The 19,129-nt window shown below is 38.0% G+C and overlaps 1 protein-coding gene across 6 annotated transcripts in view; it reads right to left on the bottom strand.

The window, feature by feature from the left end:
• Positions 1 to 19,129, bottom strand: part of CHRM3 (cholinergic receptor muscarinic 3) — a 474,710-nt gene that overhangs the window by 324,519 nt on the left and 131,062 nt on the right. For all 6 annotated transcript variants that reach the window (XR_012638657.1, XM_074947045.1, XM_074947048.1 and 3 more), the window contains one exon: positions 9,718 to 9,832. The gene's annotated coding sequence lies outside the window, so the exon portion shown is untranslated. The remainder of the gene's footprint in view (positions 1 to 9,717; positions 9,833 to 19,129) is intronic.

Raw genomic sequence — 19,129 nt, 5'->3', positions numbered from 1 at the left:
CATAATCGAAGTAGGAGAATCTGATCTGGAAAGTCATGAAATAACTGATTTTTTTTTTGCATTTTTCCTGAATTCAGTGTTTTGGGGGGAGGGGGAAAGAGATATTTTAGAAAGCCCTTTTGTGTATTGGTTTCAAAATGTGTCAGTTAAGTTACAGGACTTCTTACTAAAATTGCTCCTTGCTATAAAGTAGGTAATTAGGACCTCTCAGGGACAATTGCTTAGTCATACTAAAAATAATACAGCCTTACTTCTTATTTTATTGAAGCATGATGGTTAACTACACCACTGAAAAATGTATGTGCTGACACTCTTTACAAACTCGTTCTCATTCTAAAGGACTCCCATCTTTCTCACCTTCAGAAGGACCTCAGGGTTCTTAGGACCCTTTTAAATTTTGGTTAAATTTAGGTTTGGCTTTTTCTGCTTTATTTCAAAAGTTCACTGCACATAGATAGGTTTTATTTTAGTATTTATTTTGATTATGGATGAACTGTGTTTCTCCTCCCCACTTCATTCCCAGTTAGAGTGGAATATTTTTGAAGCTATTCACTGTCAGATTATTTATTTTATATAAATGTAAACAACAATAAAGATGCCTATACAATGGACTAGGTCAGAGGTGGGCAAACTACGGCCCGACAGATCATTCTGCCCGGCCCCTGAACTCCTGGTGGCTAGCCCCTGGCCCCTCCCCTACCTTTCCCCCTCCCCCGCACCCTCAGCTCACTGCACCGCCAGTGCAACGCTCTGCACAGCTGCAGAGCCTGGCCTGACGCGGTGCTCTGTGGTGGCGTGGCTGGCTCCAGCTGGGCGGCGCAGCTGCCTATCCTCGTGCAGCCGTGCCACCGGTGCTCCAGACAGCACAGTAAGGGGGCAGTGAGCGGGGGAGGGGGGTCGGATAGGGAGCAGGGGAGTTTGGGGGGTGGTCAGGGGCCAGGGGGGTGGATGGGGTAGGGGCAGGGAACAAGGGGCTTGAATGGGGGCAGGGGTTCCAGGGGCAGTCAGGAAGGAGAGGAGGGGTTGGATGGGGTAGCAGGGGGCAGTCAGAGGATACGGAGAAGGGGTGGTTGAATGGAGCAGGGCAGTCAGGAAGGAGAGAGGGGGTTGGATGGGGCGGTGGGGGGCAGTTGGGGTGGGGGGTCCAGGGACAGAAAGAAGGGGGAGTGGATGGGGCGGGGGTCCCTGGGGAGGCCATCAGGGGGCGAGAAGCAGGGGGGGTGTCGGATAGAAGGCGGGGGCCGGGCCATGCCTGGCTGTTTGTGGAGGCACAGCCTCCCATAACCAGCCCTACATACAATTTCTGAAACTCGATGCGGCCCTCAGGCCAAAAAGTTTGCCTGTCCCTGGTCTAGGTGGTCTAACACGTTATTACTATTGTAATATAATCCCAACATCATTAAAAACTATCATTTAGTTAAGAACTCGGCCACCAGCCACCAACAAAGAAGCTCCTGTCCAGCCCTTCTTCATTTTTGGGAAGCATACCATCAGCTCCCTCACAAAAGCAGAGCATCACCAATCTAGGCTATTTTGGACAAAAAAAGATTAGGAACTTCAGGATGCTCCATCAGACTTCTGTGGACTTTAAATGACCACTGACCAGACCTTGTAAATGCTGCCAAGGGATAGAGTTTTGAAGAGATCAAATGACTGATTTTCAGAAGGTACTAGTGATTTTGGGTGCCTCCATTTCTTTTAGTCCTCAACTTGACACACCTTCCAGGGATCTGATTTTCAGTGGGTGGATGCTCACTTTTTTCTTCCTCACATTCACTATAAATAGAGACAAATTTTAAAAGCTTTCAAATTGCAAGAGCAGAAAAATAAAGACGCATATTGTTGAAGACAAAGAGGACGACATATGTGATGAACCTCTGTTTATTATTATATGTCATGTAGGCTCAGCTAAAACAAGAAAACAATGGTTTAAAATGCTGATGATGAGCACTGACAAGGAACCAAATAAGAAAATCTTCTGCCAGACTGCTGTGTGGGTCCACATAGAATCTACCGATCGCAATTATAATATTACAATTCAAGATAGGAATTGGGTTTCACAAAACAGTGGAGTCTAGCTAAAATTACTTCAGGATTCTTCTGTGAAGCCCTTAGGCCAATTCTCACTAAACTGTGCATATATCACCAACAGAGAGCAGATTAAAGCATTTCAACTTTTATTTCTGAATACCATACAAGAATGTGAAATGATTTTCCCCCCCCAATTACTAGCTCCACCTACTGGAACTGCCTTACAAGCTTTAAAGTAGTCTTCTACATATTCTGTGACCTTAACAATGCAGTGTCAGTCTTTAGATCACCCTATTTCCCCATATTTACTATTTTTACATGCTCATATTATTGCCTCAAGTACTGTCTTTGCCATTCTGATAAAAAACAAGATCTAGTTTCTCTGCACATGTTCTGGTACCAATTAAGCAGTGCAAAGTGGCTGAAATCTGGATGCAGCTGGCCAGTTAAAAAATGGGGGTCTATAAACTCTTGACTGGCGTGGAAAAAGTGAGTAAGAAAATGTTATTTACTCCTTCACATAACACAAGAACCAGCGGCCACCCAATGAAATTAATAGATCACACATTTAAAACAAACAAGAGAAAGTACTTATTCATGCAACACATAGTCAACCTGTGGAACTCTTTGCCAGGGGATGTTGTGAAGGCCAAAAGTATAACAGGATTCAAAAAAGAATTAGGTAAGTTCCTAATGGAGGATAGGTCCATTAATGGCTATTAGCCAGTATGGGCAGGGATGCAACACCATGCTCTGAGCATCCCAAGCCTCTGTTTGCCAGAAGCTGGGAATGGACGAGAGGGGATGGATCACTGGCCACGACTGAAAGACAGGATACTGGGCTAGATGGACCATTGGTCTGACCCAGTATGACCATTTTAATGTACTTATCCAATGCCCATTAACATCAATCAAAAGACTCCCACTGACTTACGTGGGCTTTGGATCCAGATCCACATTTGTTGGTTGCACTGCAGATCTACGTGAAAAGAGAAAAGGAGTACTTGTGGCACCTTAGAGACTAACCAATTTATTTGAGCTTAAGCTTTCGTGAGCTACAGCTCACTGCATCTGACGAAGTGAGAGCTGTAGCTCACGAAAGCTTATGCTCAAATAAATTGGTTAGTCTCTAAGGTGCCACAAGTACTCCTTTTCTTTTTGCGAATACAGACTAACACGGCTGTTACTCTGAGTTCTATGTGAGTTACTCGCTGAAATTTTGAGATTGCTGGAAATGTTGCACTAACACACCAGCAAAGTATGAAGCATTTGAAGAGTTTTATTAGGCTAACTGCTGTGTGAACCAGTGCCAGTGCTATAGTATAACAGAGTAAATATCTTCTGGCCATCCATGCCAAAATACTGGATCAGGATAACTTGCCCACAGGATACTAGAACATCATGCAGATCATTAAATACCTGCTGAACAACAAAAAACATCCGATCCAAAGACTAGGGGATCTTCTTATACCACTAACAACTAGCAGTTCTGAATGAGAAAATTAAGTTCAAGAACTTTTTTGTGCATACTTTCGTGTAATTCACAAATAGCCTTTTTTTCTAGTAAAGCTTTGCAAGAAATTAATCTGTAACAAGAAACAAATACATTTGCCTAATTGTCATAATCCGTAAAATAGACTTTACACTGACAGACAGAAAAACACTGAATGCTAATCCACTGGCTACATATTAATATGATTCCATTTGAGTTGAGACTGAAACCAACAAATCTAGTACCGCAGCATTTTTTTTTGTCCCTGCTTATTTAAATCGCATAGACTTTATAAAACAAGCATCATCATCATATTATTTTGTGCAAGCCTCCTTCCACACTCCATGGATCATTTTGTTCCGACTCTAAACCTTTTCCAGGATAACTTTTGTTGCCCAAAACAGGAAGGAGCTGCATCAAACAAATAACTTAGAAAATATAAAATAAACAACTAAATATAAATAAGGATGCAAAAAAGGTAGAGTATAACCTGCTTTAGCATCCGTTTTAAAGGAAGCACCTTCCTGCAGTATCTCCTTTAAGGCCAGATTCTGCCACCTGAACTCACAATGCACTGAAAAGAATGGGAATATTTGTGGGTTCTGGGTCTCATCCAAAGCCCAGTAAAATCAATGGAAATGTTCCCAATGGGCTTTGGGATCAGGCCCTATGCTACTGATCAGTATAAGGATGGGAAAATCTGGCCTGAAATATTATCAGGGAAGTGTGGAGGACTAGTCACCCTTACTATAAAACACAGTTGTAGCTACTCTTCTTGGGTTACCAGATTGCTGGTTTTCCCTTAACTAACACCCAACTTTGAGGTTGGCTGTAGTTTGTTGAAAATTTTTGCTGTGTACTTTGCACAAGATTCTTGGGATGTTTTGGTGCTTCCACTTCTCAACTTCAACATGAACTGGAAGTGCAGAGATGCTCGTAAAAATGAAGGAAATTTCCTGGTCAGTTCTTATATTATCTGAATTGTTGTGCCCATCCCTTGAGGCAATATCAATGACCTAACTCTAAATCCTAATTATAAAATCAGGAAATTTAAGGACAAACACTTACAATTATTCATCCCGTTGTGCTTATTAGTTGCAGGCATCTCACCCCAGTATACATCAGTAGCATTACCATTATTTCCATAAATAATGCACTAGTAGGTTCATCTGTTTTGCTGCCATTCATTCAATGCACCTTCTCTGCTATCACCATTCTGCTAACTTACCAGTTATGATGGGTTAAGACAGTCCTGCTACTAGCCTGGCAGGTAAAATCCACCTAGTGGTATCATTCATGAAGTGAATCAGTGCTAGCTCTAGTGGACCAATGAAGTAAGAGAAAGGAATAAAAAGAATGTGACATGGACTTTTGAATTACCACACTGAAAACATTAAAGTAGGAAACAAAATGGAGCATTTTACTATTTGACAGGCAGTGATTTAGTTCAAAATTGAAATATTCCACCTGAATCACACAGTTGGTGGGTGAGATTCCGTGGCCTGCATTGTGCAGGGGGTCAGATTAGATGATCATAATGGTCCCTTCTGACCTCAAAGTCTAGGATTCTATGATTAACCATTGTATCTGGGAGTTCTGATAAACAGAGTAAAGACAGGCTCAAGCCAGAGTTCAGAACCAAATCCAAACCTCTCCTAACTTAGTGTTGTTAGATTTGGGAGGTTTAGTAGAGGATCTTTATAGAGACAGACAAGAGCTGTGAAGTTCAAATGTGAAACTTTATCCAGGTCTATACTTCCCCAAAGTTCCAGGGTGGTTTTGGTGATGGGTCCATAATGTTTGGCTATAACTGTTGATGCTAGCCATAATAGTTGTTACCTTAGTTGGTACTAAAGAAACACAAGTAGCAAATATTACACTTTTGGGTAACCTCTGTTTGTTAGTCAGGAAAAATGTTGATTCATTTGTATTATCTTTTCGTTATTTTGTCTCACAAAAAGAAAGGTGTAAAGTTTCCTTAATAGATTTTTTGTCACCTTACTAGTAAAGCACCTTTTCAGATCTGTTGTCAGTATACTCTCAAAGTAAACTACAATACTATGATTATCCAGTAAAGAGTCCTTGTTTATTCTTTGACCTTACTACTTAACATATGAGATGAATTATCTTGTTTGTAAAGTCTGAGTTTTCCATTTTATATATTCTTTCTTGATGATCATAAATGACTAATGAACAGCATCTGTCATCCTCTCTTTATGGCTTTTGTTTCATCCCTATGTAAAGATGTCACATTTAATATTTTAAAAAATCTCTTCAATATTAAAAAGTTCTTATGAAGTAGGAGACCAAAATTTAAATGCAGTTTTCAAACAAATTTACAGCATCTATCAAACTGGCTTTGTTTACCAGTCAAGTGTTATGAGGGCTGGGCCCAGTTAGGTACTGAATGAGCTAGGTATAAAGTACTGTGGAAGCATCTTAGATTCTCTCATTCCTAACCCCCTAGAAATCTGATTTTTCCCCTTTTACTTAGGCTCCCCTCCTTCTCTCACAACCTCAGTGAAGCTTCTCTAATAAAGCTTTGTCCACACTACAAGGTAAGGGTGTGATTCACAATTTGCATATACATACTCGTGCTAGCTCAAGGAGAGATAGCAGGAGTATAAACAGTAGCGTAGCCAAGGTAGCACACACAGTGGCGGAACGGCTTAGTCGTGACGAGTATGTTCTCACGGGGTTCATGGCTACTTCTGCTATTTATACTTTCACTAGCTCTCATCAAGTTAGCGTGAGTATGTATACACAAACTGGGGATCACACCCCTACCTCATGGTGTGGATGTAGTGTAAGAGCATAATTCCACCTCCAATTCCTCATGTACGTTAACTCCATTAGTAGTCTTATTTATTTCAGTGGCATGATTAATGGAGTAACTGTGGTGGAACTGTTACCAAACTGGGGCTCTGAAATAAATAAATATTGTCCTTTCATATCCTCTAGAATTTGGTATTTTATAAACAAAGGCAGCCCAATTTCCAATAATGGAGAGAGAGAACATCTATAAGCTTAATTAAATTTGTTCTGGCAGTACATTTACCTCCTGAAAACTGTCTTCGGGTTTTGTCTGGCTATAGGGTGGCTGGTGCAGTGGTTTACACTCTTGCACTTTTACCACAGCAGTCATGATTTCATATCTTAGACCACAAGTAAAAATGAGTTTTTACACATCACAAAATGCCTCCCTGCTTGAGAAGGCTGACTCAAGAGAGTCACAGATTTAACATAGCAAGGTATTAGACTTATTGCATATTCTTATAGAAATTATGTGTTTGGGGAAATTGTAAGGTTTTCATCAGTAGTAGAAAACATTTTTTTTTAAAATGGATGAGTTAATTTAGCTATTCTCCCAGTTTGACCATGTACAAAAAACTAATTCTAATCTCACACTAGTGTACAGAAGGAGTAACTTCAGTAAAGTTCTGTTCAGTAAAGCATCACACCTCTGTAAAAATGATCACAATAAGGTCCTGTGGTGTTAATGACTAGGAAGATGGACAGACTTTTTTATAATGTAAGGAAGTTGGCTCTTCCACCAATGATGTCACAAGACTTATCATGAAATGGAAAGTCAGCATGCAAAAACCAGAAGAAGATGGAAATACGTGGTACACTTGCTGAAAACGGAAAAAGGAAAGAACAAGGTCAAGTCTCTGGAGCACTCTGCTAATGCAGCAAATAAAAAGCCTGGTCAGGAAAAAAAATACAGAAATCAATGAATGTCCAAGGGACTGCTTCACGGAATCAACAGGTGTCAGATAACCCATCAAACAATATCATTTTGCTTAATAATTTGCCAGAAGAGACAAATGAGGTGATGCTGTCTATGCTGTTTAACCAGTCCCCTGGTTTGTTGTAGTACATTCAGTACCTGGGAGACAACACAGCATTTGTGGTGTTTGAAAAAGAGAAACAGGCAGGTGCTGATTAAGAACAGGCAGACAGACGATATTCAAGGATTGACGAACATAGTGCTAACTCATGCATGAAAGTGACACGCACCCAAAAACAACAGCAGTGGTAGTTCCCCTAAAAAGGAATTCTGAGGGTTTATTTGTTTATTTTAATGTGACTTTCTTTCTGGAAAACGCTAAAGTGGTTTTATTCCTCTATGAGTGATGCGTACTTTATGTATAATTAAGGATTATTTATTTGAGGCAACTACAAAATTTTTGCCACTATACTGGATGTAAAGCTCTGTGCAGAAATCCTAACTTTGTAAAATAGATAGTTTTTGTGATTAAAAAAAACACGGTGGTGATCACCACACATGTACAAGATTTGGTAAAAAAAATCCCCACTGACAACTGCAATAACAAAGAAATATAGCTAGTGAAATAGGACTTTATATTTTAGTAGTAAAATAAATTAATATTGAGTTGTTGGCTAGTTAGTTGTCTCATAAATTATATAATTCCTTCCACTTTATAATGAAATGGTCCAGAAAAAAATTAAAACTAATCCATAGGAACAAAATACTCAAAACTATGTTCTTCCTTTAAGAATAAGTTTCTAATTAAATACAGTGATAAACTAAAGTCCTGCATGATCAAGGTTGACAAGATTCGCTTTTATAGTTTCCATGAAGTTACTAGAAGCTTTGTTGTATACAGACTCTTTCCTGGCCCTGTATTGCACCCACAATCTTGTATGTACATAGATAGCATATGTAAAGTATGTAGATATACATAAGAATTAAGAATATACATAGTATTTTAGCACAATACATAAGCAGTATATATGCTATTTAGTAGAACTATGCAAAATACTGAATACACTATGAAACTGGCACAGTTCATATATCTCACAATTTTACAACAAAAATGTTTTATTTCACTGTCACAAAGAACACACTTCTAGCAAAAGAATTTCACAGGCAAAAATCTAGATCTATTTGTATTCAACACTGAAAAGGAACAGAGTGCTACCACACCTCAGAACTGGCAAGTGTAAATGAGGATATTGAAAACTCCATTGCCAGTCACAATTTATTACTGCACATCAGTGATACTTGAGTACAAATTTTGATTAATGCCTTTACTTTTTGTTTTCTTCCTATGCTGGATATAAGCATTTCTGAGATTGTTAGTCTCTTTCCTTTAATATTTTTAGCTACATTTTGTGTAGCCAGGATCCTGAAATCTAGATAGCAAGAGGAAAGAAAAGGTACTTTTCACAAGTAATGAATCTATTTTCTAATTTGAGCCCATGTGGGATATTGCACAGACTTAGCATTATAACAATCATTAGTAGGCAAATCTTAACAGTGATAATCTATTATTGTGACAAACTAAGCATTTCTTTTTACTAGACTTCCATCTTTTGGTTCAGAGAGCCTACATTAGGTTCCCTACAAAGGGGAACCTCTTGTACCTAAGCTGGAGTTTGACTATGAGACTGACTTTTCTATTTCTGGTGAGTTAGATGTGTATCTGCTGAACTTTTTGCTATCTGATTTTGGTTTGTCAATGTTTAACTTCAAGCTGAGTCAAATGAACAACTAGCACTTTGGATCTCATTACTGCATATCTGGACACTGTGTAAACCAGAAATAAGGTCTCAGTTATACTACATGGAGCCTTGTTTTGGGGTGGTTTTTTTATTATTGTTTATCCAGTAAGTAATGTTGCTTCTGAATTCTGTAAGCAGATTAGTTGTGGACATAAAAATAAACAAAGATGGTATAAAATATAAAGGAAAACTTTCCCCCTCAAATATTTTTTCCCATTTAAATATTTATGTTTTGGCTTTTATTTTTAAAAATCTATTTTCTAAACTTTTTCTTCTTTAACATTCTGATATCTCTGATCCAATACATCATAAAAATTCCATCTCTTTGGACCTTATTCTCACTTACCTTAAGGCCCTTCACAGTAGTGTAAACGGCCTTAAACCAGAAGTCAATTGTCCTATTTTAAGGCCTCTTTATAAAACTCTGGAAGTGTAAAGGGGCTTTAGTGTGAGAATCAGGCCCAAGATGCTTAATGTACAAACATCTGAAAATGGCTACACTTTTCATAAGGTATATGTCAAAGGGGAATTTTTTCCAGAAGTTCTCATGCTTTCACAGCTCAAGAAACATACTTGTTCTCCAAGTAAGTGAATTCTATGATGTCAATAAGCAGCATCTAATAGACATATGGTAATCAACAACACAAAAAAACAAAACAACTTACCAATGACAAGGAAGAAGTTTGGTATGGTATGTCATGTTGCAGATGACTGTAACTCATCCAACCTGCAGTCCATTATACCACTCACTGCTGTAAGATTTGCCATAACCACCAAAATCTTCAAAAACAAACAAAAAAAACAAACATTCAGATACTGAGATAATAAAAATACACATTTCTTATTAAATGTATTACGTTAAATCTCCCAGTTGCTTAAAAACACTGTTCAAAACTGTTACACTATAACCTATTTGATTATTGCCATCATCTGGCAAGAAAATGTCTCACAGGTAGTGTTATGCTTAATACAGTTCTTCTTTCCGATGCTTGTTTTTAAGATTACCTTTCAGGATTCAAATCCTTTATTGTTGATTTGTTTTAAAATAATTGATTCATAAATCAGTGTTTTTCCCAAGACATAGTTCAATTTAGACTAATTTATCCTGATGTCTTTCAGTTCTTTTCCTCGGGAACGGAAACAGCAGAACTTACTGTTGAGGCTCAACATTCGTACATGTAAACTAAAAAAAGTCCATAGTTGTATGCAAGGGGAATCCTCAGGTACCTAGGAACAGAGCAGTGCAAAGTTGCTACAGCTCACCCAAGGATCGAGCTCCAAAACAACATGTAAATATTGAAAGTGTGTACAGAAGCAATTGTATGTGATTGCTCTGTAACAGCCCTTCCTTTAATCTCCGTACACGTGGATTAAAATATTTTGCTTCTTAAAGTTGTTTGCTTCACTCTGTCATTCTCTTTTCACTATTTGAAAGTAAATTCAGCCCTCAAGAAAGGTGCCAGATTGAAGATTGATCACTGACCAACAGCTCCTCAACTGCATTTCTTGCACAAACAGATCCAAGGAAAGCAGGATTTGGCCTATTTCAAGGCCACTTCAAAATGCCTAAATGATTTTGAGAAAAGGGATAAGAGGATTATCCATTCTCCATGTCCATTCCTTGGTGCCAGCTACTACTAACCGCAATATGAACACTTATCCACTAAAAACTGAACTAAGGTTATAGAACAAGGTCCTATCACAGAAGCCTCATAAGAACCATAAATGGTTACACAGATTTATGGTCCATTAAATAAATGTCAGATGGCAAAAAATACTAAAAATATTTGCCTCTACCATTTAGATCCTATATACATGTTGTCTTTAACAAATAAAAACTCATATGAAATCTGTTAAAAGTACTTTTTAGACTTGTCTTTTCTATAGTGGTATGTATTACCCATGCAGTAAGCAATACCTTCACTTTAGTTTTCACTAAACGTTACACATTCAAAAGCATCTTCTGGTTTACAGCAATAGAAATGGAAGTGAGTACAGTAAATAGTCTGTGAACTAGGAATCAGTAGCTAACAGGAATACCCATGTGATTAAGGACAAGTCACTCATAAGAACAAGGGTTTGTAGAAGCAGACTCAATCTCTACATCTTAGTACCATAGTAACCTGATTCAAGGGTATTTGTGCTTTTTTTACTATTTTAATTTCTTCAAGATATTTTTACAGGGTCAAAACCACATGAGGTCTGGTCTTTCCATGGTATTTGCAATCTACAGGAGCTGAAATACCATGAGAAGACCTCACTACTCCTGGATGCATTAAGAAAACAAAATGAAATGAAAAATGAACCATGTAAAAATAAATACCAATACAGGAAAGAATGAATTAACCACCAACAAAAAGCACTTTCATACGGGAGTGGTTCATTTACCACATAATAGTTATTTATTCCATATTAGACCATTACTGTTAGTAAAGCAATTAAAATAAACAATTTCATTTTTATAGAATGCTTGAAATACAAATGTTTTTAAACACACATTTTAACATATCAAAAAAGTCACTTGTAGTCAAAACATTGTTCTGTCTGCTAGTTAACATACACAGAGGTGAAATAAGAATATAGGATTTATTATGTATAATTGCTATCTCGTGTTTCATGTATAAAAACAAAGTAATACACAGAGCCACATGAACGGGAGAGACTCCTGCACACAAATTATGATCCAGCCATCAGATCTGCTTAGATAGACTCTAGTGCCTATGACGAGCTCCAGCAAGCTCAACAGGCTTCCACATGGGCACTGAAGTCCAGAGTGATTCAGACAGTCTCCAAGGCAAAGGTGCAGCTGTATCTTGGACCTCTTCTGGACAATTTTGGCTTTGTTCAAAAGGTGAAACAAATTGTAGACCCTGCATATAACACCTCCAATGCAAACCGCATGAAAAATTCAAAAAGACCAATGCTGGAATGTCCTCTACAAATACAAGTATAGTAGACAGAATGTGATGGAGCGACTGATTTATTTTCATTTAATTAGATAACTTATTTCACGGTAAAATGATCATTAATGATAAAAGTAGTCTACAAATGATGTTGTCTATAAAATATATACAACAATTTGACCTGGTATAATATGTTCCAAAAAGTATCTTACACTGACAATTAACTAGAAACCCATGGACATTTTGTATGCATTTCAAAATCAATTAAATAACCTTTGATTAGTTAATTTCAAGCATTCAACAGTCATACAGACAACACTGGTGAGTTCTTTGCTTGTTCTTTCGCTAACAGTTATATAACTATTCTCCAAGTACATCCAAGGTACATGGCTAACAAAACATGTGATTCACTCAAGCAGTTATTCATTCATCCAGTGCCTGAGTATCTATTTGAACCAAAACATATTTAGTCACCTGATGCATCAGTTTTTATTCACCAAAATGTAACAAAGAAAATAAATCTACGTAATTTTGATTCCAATAGGTGTGAGCCTGATTAAAAATATGGGGGGAGGGGAGGAGAGGTGAAAATTAATGTGGCATTAATCAAAGATGGTATCATTACTGACCTTATGATACCAGAGGAGAAGGTGTTAAAATAAACAACTGGCACACTGCAACAAAGATACAGCAGATAAGAAGTTGCCAGCTATTGGTTGTGGAAATCCAAAAACAGTGTGTGTGCATGTAACGTGCTTAGCAGCTTTTTTATGGAAATGGTCTGCATTAGAAGCTTTGTTTACGCTATTCAATCATGTTTAAAATCTCTGATGCTCTCTTATATTTATAAATAATATCTTCCATATATATTATGTTTACATATGTAAAGTTAAACCCCAATTTATTAAAAACACATTGAGAAACAACATATATTGCTTGCACACAGCAAGAAAGGAGAATGAATTTATCCCACTGATAATGAACAAACCTGGATCAGATTAAGGTTTTGGCCCAAGTCCTTCCTCCGCACCCCTCCCCAGTTTTCAGGGAAGTGTTTATTTGACTAAAACTCAAAATTTTCTGTGGAAGAAGGCTCCATTTTCTGATACGTGCTAACTATAAGGCAAACAGTAAACTGAAACCTCAAGGGAGAGGGTTGGTGAGTTATGATTACTGCTTCTGAATGACTAAGAATTGGGCAACTTCTATTATTTGTTATCCTGTCTCCCCCTAAACCCTTAGTCTGACCTGTGTGCTTATATCAGCCATCTGGTTCCCCTTGTCTTTTAAACTGTGTTAACTGTTTATGCAGGGACTGTGATTTTCTACATGTTTGTACAGCACCTAGTACAGTACGGTCCCAGCCTGTTTGGCTTCTAGGCACTACCACAACACAAGTGTTAAAAAACCCCACCACCAAATTAATGTTGTTTTATCGATTTTAAATGTACGTATGCATATTTTAAAGCTGTACTACAATATACCATTAACTTGCTGGCTAAGTCTATACAGTTTTAGCAATAAGATGAATTAACTAGAATGGATAATGTATGACAATGTGTGGAAAATGGATCACTGGGTGATCCAAAGGGTAACTATCATTCAAGTTAGGTTTTGAACACAAAATCAACTGCTGAGAGATTGAAGAGCACAATATTGTTTCACATTTTCTCTTTCCAGAAGAAAGGAATGTCAGTAGAAAACATGTAATGCGTTTTCAAAGAACCTGATTGTTCATCTATATCTTCAACATATAGTATGTACTGAACGAAGCTGAATAATCATGGTGATTTAGCTAACAATGCTTTCAAAGTTATTGTTTCTTTTATCTGTCTAAGTATAAAGGAAGAGGCAGCCACTGATACAGGGGACTCTTTTTCCTCATCAAATCAATATATGGCAATGTCTCTACTTTGTCATGATAGGCCAGTTCTTTTCCATCACTGAGGCATTAAGTGAAGTCAAAGGAGTAAATTTTTAACTGGGCCAAAGCTCCACTCAGTGTAATGACTGTAGAGGGAGGAGTGGGATAAGGGAGTCACCTCAGGCAGGCAGCAGCGGCTCTACAACCCTGCACCATCTATTTCTTGCACAAGTTAGAGCAATTGAGGACCTGCTCTAATTTACACCAGTGGTACAAGAAACCTGAAGTTAGCTGTCATTCCACTCTGCCTCATCTATGTTACACCACTCCTCTCCATACCAGAGGTGGTAAAGCTGTCCTTACCACCTCTGTCAGCTTTATACCAAATTTCCCCTTGTCATAAATATAAAGGGAAGGGTAAACCCCTTTAAAATCCCTCCTGGCCAGAGGAAAAATCCTCTCACCTGTAAAGGGTTAAGAAGCTAAAGGTAACCTCGCTGGCACCTGACCAAAATGACCAATGAGGAGACAAGATACTTTCAAAAGCTGGGAGGAGGGAGAAAAACAAAGGGTCTGTGTCTGTCTGAATGATGCTTTTGCCGGGGACAGAACAGGAATGGAGTCTTAGAACTTAGTAAGTAATCTAGCTAGGTATGTGTTAGATTATGATTTCTTTAAATGGCTGAGAAAATAGCTGTGCTGAATAGAATGAATATTCCTGTCTGTGTGTCTTTTTTGTAACTTAAGGTTGTGCCTAGAGGGATTCTCTATGTTTTGAATCTAATTACCCTATAAGGTATTCACCATCCTGATTTTACAGAGGTGATTCCTTTACTTCTATTAAAAGTCTTCTTGTAAGAAAACTGAATGCTTCTTTCATTGTTCTAAGATCCAAGGATTTGGGTCTGTGGTCACCTATGCAAACTGGTGAGGATTTTTACCAAACCTTCCCCAGGAAGTGGGGTGCAAGGGTTGGGAGGATTTTGGGGGGAAAGACGTGTCCAAACTACGTTTTTTCAGGAACCCAGATAAAGTTTGGTGGTGGCAGTGGAAATTCCAAGGGCAAAGGGTAAAATTAATTTGTACCTTGTGGAAGTTTTAACCTAAGCTGGTAAAAGTAAGCTTAGGAGGTTTTCATGCAGGTCCCCACATCTGTACCCTAGAGTTCAGAGTGGGGAAGGAACCTTGACACCCCTCTACAAAGAAAATTAGAATTTTCCCACCAGAATACAGCTACTTTGCACCACATAAGCAGCAGAAAGCCGACATAATAGACAAAAAAATCTGGTAGTTTCTGTTATCTAGCAAAAGTAGGCATTCATATGTTTAACGGCAGTTGCATGCATTTATATTTATTTTACTCAGAAGTGTCAGCTACTGAACATGACCTTTCCCCTATATGCTGTTGATTATTCTGGAATGACATTCAAGAATATCCAATGCAGCTACTGATATTCTCATGTTTTTTTTATTATAAATATGTAACTTACCTGAAATCAATATCCCTCAAAAAGTATGCCTTCACCTACATCCATGTGGATTTGGAGGAAGTAGGGTCATATGCAGAAGAAGAGAAGGAAACGGTGAAAAGCTCAAGCAGTATTTGTACTACAGAACATTAATATTTGAGATACACTTATGTTATTAAAGTGAAAGAAGGAAGACAACTAGAAAATGATGCATTTACCCTTCCCTAAGTTTCAAGAACAAAGTGCAGTACAAGTGTCTCAGCATATTCCTAGAGAGCAACTAGTAAATTGTCATAATATGTCTAAATAACTGGGACACACTGAAAATATCAGCTCTCCTGGAAAAAAGAGAGCTTAAAATATTATCTTACATTATATTGTAATATTATCTGCCTGGGAGAAATACAGCTGAAACAGCCAACTTCCTCATGGCAGTTTCTTCTTAATGCATGTCAACTTCAGCTATGTGCACTTGGATTGAGAAGTGCAGGGATGACTCAGATTCTGTTTTTAACTTTCTCACTAGGGTCATTCATTCTCTCTTCACCGCTACGTAGAACACCCAAGTTGGTGCAGCAAATACCCGCTATGCACACTAATTGGGATTATGAAACTTGAAAAGGAGCTGGAATTCTCAGGAACAAGAAAAGAAGAAAAATAATAGAAGCTTCAAAATCTATTTGAGTTACTGGATAAAATCTTATTGTATAAGGTGAGGTAAACTGTCAATAGGCTGACACTATAAGAGAGAAAATGGGACATCAAAAAAACTATAAAATATGTACCAGGTGCACAAGTCTGAGATAACACTAAAACAAGTGCACAACAGTTGCTGGCACCTTTAGCTTCCTTGGTGCTCATCAACCACTGCCATATAGAAGAGTCACGTGCTTCCCAGACAGCACATCTTGCTAGGCTGCCCTGTAGGGAATGGAATGCGCTCAACTCCTATGGGTATTGAGTGTCTCATTTCACTAAATGACTCTACCAGCTGATTAATGAATAGCATTGATGGACTTCCTCAGCCAGAAAGTGAGTGGAAATATTAAGGGAATTTGCAGGTGGAGGTTAAAGCTAATAAACATAAGGGGTTCTGACAGCACTGTAGATGCTCTGGAGAAGAGATAAGAATAAAAAAAAGGAGAGGCAGTCAGTGTGAAAAATCACGGATCCGACCACATTATTTTACGTCATTCATGTGAGTTTTAACATACAATGATCCTTATCTTCTACATTATAAGGGATGATTTAGTGAGTAAATGAAATATAAGTGCAACTTTACCAACATTAAATCTAGGTTGGTGATACACTACCAATTCATGGGGCTGCCAGCTTAGAAAGATAGCTCTGGGGAAAAATTAACAATTCAAATCAGGGGATACAAGAAATAGAAAATGGCTCTGTCTCTTGAGGATAGGGAGCCATCTGGCCCATTTATAAGAATATTCTCTCCAATGGGTCAAAGAACAATGGAGATACTGGCTGCAGAGACTGCAACTTATTTCCTTTTCTTTGCCAAAAAACAGTACTGGAAGTGGCATCCTGAAAGTAGGATGGAAATCAGAGGAAACAAGGACAAAAAGGGATTGTTTTCAGAACGTTTTCCTAGAAATAGACATGTTTACAAACAGATAGCAAAATACCTAAACAAAAGAGCAATTTTGCAAGGAAGACTAAGATGCAAACAATATAAATTGGCTTTAAAGTTTAAAATAGCTTGAAAGTAAACATTTTTTTGTCAATTGATAACAAATGCAAGCCTTCAAATTGCTAAAAAAAGTAACCTAACAGATGTTCTCACTTACTAAAACATAAGACATGTCTACAAAAAAAACCACAATATTCAAATCACCTTACTGATTTCATATAACCAATAAAAATAGATTTTTGAGAATGTATTTTTATTACATTTTAACCCACATCTCATTGCAAGTTAACCCCAGGCAATGAGAAAAATCAGTATCCCCTCCCCAACAAAATTAACACAATGCTCCGCTGACCAAAAGATGCTGGCAGCCAAAACTTAATGTACTCCTCTGCACTATTCTCATCCTTTGCTATTAGGGCCTAAGAATGTCTTACTTCAGGGAGTAACAAGATATTGGGAATATTTTTCTACTAATGTGAAAAAAACAAATAAGATAAATTCTGATACTGCAGTATGTACTGTACTCTGCCATATGGTAGTTTTATTAACAGTAATTAATTGTTTTTATATGTAATTTATTCTCATAAAAATGTATCCTAAACCTATAAAAGCTAACACAAACAACTGCATTAGGCCTAAATATTGAAGAAGCTTCCAAAAACAAGCAAGAGTATACTGCATATGAGATGATACTTACAATATAAACATTAGATAAGAATGTGTCTTAAGGTATATGATTTCTGCTTTATTTTACAAAAAAATGTGGCTACTTGGTCCATTTAGTAGGACACTTTTCTTCAAATATAGTCATTATTACATATGCCTTTATTATAGGTGGAGCAGAGGGAGAAGCCCATAAATTAGTTTTTCCCCAATACTTTCAAGTATGAAACCATTTCAATTACAGCAGAACTCAGAATTACAAACACCAGAGTTACAAACTGACCAGTCAACCACACACCTCATTTGGAACCGGAAGTATGCAATCAGGCAGAAGGAGAGAGAGAGAGAAGAAGAAAAAAGTAAATACAGTACAGTGTTAAATGTGTACTAAAAAAAAAAAAAAAAAAAAAAAGAGGGAAAGCAGCATTTTTCTTCTCCATAGTAAAGTTTCAAAGCTGTATTAAGTCAATGTTCAGTTGTAAACTTTTGAAAGAACCTTAACGTTTTATTCAGAGTTATGAACATTTCAGAGTTATGAACAACCTCCACTCCCAAGGTGTTTCTAACTCTGAGGTTTGACTGTTCTTATAACTTTGCCAAACTTTAACTCTTTGGTGAGAAGATTTCCATACCGGGAGCCTTATTTTTTTAGAAAGTTTTAGCAAAAATGGTTCAGATGTTTCTAGGAGTTAAATTAGGAAAAATATGTTATTTTGCCCTCATTAATGAATTGGTTGCAAGAAAGTTATTTTTTAGAAGTTCTAATGCTGCTACACTTTTTATCCAGCCCCACACAGCGCCTACATTTGTCTGGATTGAACACGTATCATCGCCTACAGAGTGACTCAACAGGCTCCATCTAGGGGAAACAGGATGGTCAGCAGGGTTTTCCCTGCATTTGCTGCTCCATAGAATCGTAGAACATTAGGATTGGAAGGGACCTCAGGAGGTCATCTAGTCCAACCCCCTGCTCAAAGTAGGACCAACCCCAACTAAATCATCCCAGCCAGGGCTTTGTCAAGCCAGGTCTTAAAAAGCCACGAGACACCTGAACAGATAGCTAGAAGACACTCTCCTGTGCTCTCAGTACTTCACTTCAGGGTGCCCACTCAGTGAGGAAGAGGAGAAACCAATCTGAAAACACGAGGTGTTAGGAATCAGGAGGAGGAGTTCTGAGGAGGAGATTGCAGGAGCCAGAGGGGGGTGAGAAGCAGAAAGGGAAAGAGGATCAGTAGCCAGAAGTGGGCGTGGAAAGCAGAGGGAGACAGGTGGGCAGTGTGTGTAAGTTTGAATGGGTTGGCTGGAGTGGGAGAAAGATAATCAGAAGAGCATATCCCCTCCAGAACCTGGAATTTGAGCCCTGAGTCTCAGCCACTCCTCTGCTGTCAGCAAATAACTGTGAAACCCACTCTCAATCTGTGTTTTATCATCCTCTAGTGCCGGATCCACGTTCAGCCTATTACTGCTACCAGTTAATCTGTTAGCTCAAATGGAATAGTTCTGTGCTTAGAGCTAAAAATCCAAATCCTA

This window comes from Natator depressus, chromosome 3 (genome assembly GCF_965152275.1).
Source record: "Natator depressus isolate rNatDep1 chromosome 3, rNatDep2.hap1, whole genome shotgun sequence".
Lineage (NCBI taxonomy): Eukaryota > Metazoa > Chordata > Testudines > Cheloniidae > Natator > Natator depressus.
Note: the sequence above shows the minus strand (reverse complement) of the source record. Positions and strands in the feature narration are given on the sequence as shown.